Here is a 3,654-nt window from a genome sequence, read left to right as displayed (position 1 = left end):
AAATGTTTGGCCACCAAATTGAGGGCTCCTTCATGTGGTCAGAAGGCAGTGACAACGTGAGAGTGTCAGCAGATGAGTCTAGAAAGCAATGCAGGCCTCGGAGGCCTTGAAAAAGGAGCTTCAGTTTTATTCTAATGGAAATGGGAAATTATCAGAGGGTTTTAATATTCTTTTTAAAAGCATCTCTGGCTTCTCTAGTGGTGGGCAAGAGATCAACTTAGAGAACAATCAGATGGCCATTGCAGTCATCCAGGCAAGAGATGAGGATGGCTTGGATCAAGATGGTAGCAGTCATGGTGAAAACAGGTCTCATAGAGGCTCCACTTTGCAGATAGGGATAACAAGACTTGCTGATGGATTGGATGGGGGTGCTGAGAGAAAGCACTAGGTGCATGGGGATGCTGTACCCAAGATAAAGAAAACTGGGATAGCCTGGCTGGTGTGGCTCAGTGGTTGAGTGTCAAACTATGAATCAGGAGGTCACAGTTCGATTCCTGGTCAGGGCACATGCCTGGGTTGCAGGGTTGCTCCCCAGTAGGGGATATGCAGGAGGCAGCAGATCATTGATTCTCTCTCATCATTGATGTTTCTATGTCTCTCTCCCTCTCCCTTCCTCCCTGAAATCAATTATATGTGTGTATACACACACACAAACACACACACACACACACACACTTAGTGGCCAGATTATTATGACCACCCCATCAGTACTTCGTTGGGCCACCTTTTGCCTTCAATATTGCAGCAATTCTTCTTGGCATTGACTCCACGAAATGTTGAAAGGTGATGCGAGGAATCTGACACCATGCCTGATGAATAGCACTGTCCAGTTCTGTGAGATTTGATGGTTGTGGAACCAGCTGCCTGATGGCTCTTTTAACTTCGTCCCATAAATGCTCAATCGGATTGAGATCTGGTGATTGTGGGGGCCACCTAAGCAAGGTAAAGTCTCCCTCATGTTCTTGAAACCACTCCTGCACAATACGAGCACCATGGCATGGCGCATTGTCTTGTTGGAAGAAGCCATCTCCATTGGGATACGCCATCAACATGATAGGATGAACCTGATCAGCAACGATACTTAGGTATGTTGTGCTATTCAGACGTTGTTCCATACGAATTAAAGGGCCCAAATCATGCCAGGAAAACATGCCCCAAACCATAACACTGCCCCCAGCAGCTTGAAGGGTTGTACTCATGCATGTGGGGTGCATGCTTTCATGCTGTTTCTGCCAAATTCTCACTCTGCCATCTGCATGATGCAACTGGAAATGTGATTCATTGGACCACATGACTTTTTTCCAATGCTCGACTGTGCAATCCTTGTGTTCCTGTGCGAATTGGAGACGTTTTATCTTGGTAACTGCAGACAGCAAAGGTGTTCGAACAGGCCTTTGGCTTCCATATCCCATACGATGCAGTGTATGGCTAATTTGCCTACAAATGTCAGGTGGTCATAATAATCTGGCTACTCAGTGTGTGTGTGTGTGTGTGTGTGTATGTGTGTGTGTGTGTCTATCTATCTATCTCCAGGATAGGAAAAAATTTCTGGAGGGTGAACAATAATTCAATAATTCTGTTTTGGTCTTGTTATTTTTGAGATGCATTAAAGAGATAAAAGTGGAGAGGTAAGAAAGCAGTTTAAATATTCAAGTGTGGAGATCTGAGGAAGAGATCAGAGTTGAACACATCTACACTAATAAAAGAGAAAAATGGTAATTGGCGTACGACCGCTACCCTTCTGATTGGCTAATCAGCGTATCCTTATGCAAATTAACTGTCAGCCAAGATGGCGGCCAGCAGCCAGGCAGTTGGAAGCGAACATGAGGCTTCCTTGCTCCAGTGACGGAGGAAGCCAAGGTTCCCCGACTGACTTTCAGGCCTCTGAGCTGGCAGTTTGAAACATTCTAACAAATATAGCCGGCTGGGATCTCAGAGCTGAAGTTATACATTGTTTCGATTATAGAACGGCAAACAAACCAGCAGCGGAAGCCTCAGAGCTAGAGCCAGAGCTAAAGCTGGCCCAGAAGAAAAAAAAAAAGAAAAAAAGGAGCGGTTGGGAGCTTCCCGCCAGCCTGAAAGCAGCCCTCAGCCCCTCACCCAGACTGGCCAGGCACCCCAGTGGGGACCCCCACCCTGAAGGGTGTGTGACCAGCTGCAAACAGCCCTCAGCCCCTCATCCAGGCTGGCCAGGCACCCCAGTGGGGACCCCCACCCTGATCCAGGACACCCTTCAGGGCAAACCAGCCGGCCCCCAGGCCTCTATCCTATATAGTAAAAGGGTAATATGCCTCCCAGCACCGGGATCAGCGGAGCCGCGAGGCCTCCTGGCACCAGATCAGCATGACAGGGTGCAGCGCCCAAACCCCCTGATCGCCCTGCGGCTCTGTGTGTGACAGGGTGTGGCGTCCCAACCCCCTGATCGGCCCTGCTCTGTGTGTGACAGGGGGCGGTGCCCTAACTCCCCTATCGGCCCTACTCTGTGCGTGACAGGGAGGAGCTCCCCAACCCCCTGATGGGCCCTGCTCTATGCGTGACAAGGGGGAGCTCCCCAACCCCCTGATGGGCCCTGCTCTATGCGTGACAAGGGGGAGCTCCCCAACCCCCTGATGGGCCCTGCTCTATGCGTGACAAGGGGAGCTCCCCAACCCCCTGATGGGCCCTGCTCTGTGCGTGACTGGGGGGGGGCAGTGCCCCAACCCCCTGATTGGCCCTGCTCTGTGAGTGACAGGGGGCAGCGCCCCAACCCCCTGATTGGCCCTGCTCTGTGCGTGACAGGGGGTGGCGCCGCAACCTCCCCATTGACCCTGCCTTGAGTGTGACAGGGGGCGGTGCCCCAACCCCCCAATCAGCCCTACCCTGAGCGTGACTGATGGTGGCATCGCAACCTCCCAATCCGCCCTGCTCTGTGCATGACAGGGGGCAGCGCCCCAACTCCCCAATCAGCCCTGCTCTGAGCCCGACCAGGGGCTGTACCTAGGGATTGGGCCTGCCCTCTGCCACCCGGGAGCAGGCCTAAGCCAGCAGGTCGTTATCTCCCGAGGGGTCCCAGACTGCGAGAGGGCACAGGCCGGGCTGAGGGACCCCCCCTTCCCCCCGAGTGCACAAATTTTTGTGCACCGGGCCTCTAGTAGTTGTATAAAAGTGCTAATTTTGCCCAGCTGGTGTTGCTCAGTGGTTGAGCGTTGGCCTATGAACCAGGAGGTCACTGGTTCGATTCCAGGTCAGGGCACATGCCCAGGTTGCAGGCTTGATCCTCAGTAGGAGGCGTGCAGGAGACAGCCGATCAATGATTCTCTCTCATTGATGTTTCCATCTCTCATTCTCTTTCTTCCTTCCTCTCTGAAATCAATAAAAAATATATTTTTAAAAAGTGCTAATTTTACCACTTTTTAAATATTATCTTTTAACAGCATCTAAAGCAGTGGTTCTCAACCTTCTGACCCTTTAAATACAGTTCCTCATCCTGTGACCCAACCATAAAATTATTTTCGCTGCTACTTCATAACTATAATGTTGCTACTGTTGTGAATTGTAATGTAAATATCTGATATGCAGGATGGTCTTAGGCGACCCCTGTGAAAGGGTCATTCGACAGCCAAAGGAGTAACGACCCACAGGTTGAGAACCGCTGCCTTAAAGTCTAAACTCAGC

This window comes from Myotis lucifugus, unplaced genomic scaffold (assembly GCF_000147115.1).
Source record: "Myotis lucifugus unplaced genomic scaffold, Myoluc2.0 scaffold_110, whole genome shotgun sequence".
Taxonomy (NCBI): Eukaryota; Metazoa; Chordata; class Mammalia; order Chiroptera; family Vespertilionidae; genus Myotis; species Myotis lucifugus.
Note: the sequence above shows the minus strand (reverse complement) of the source record.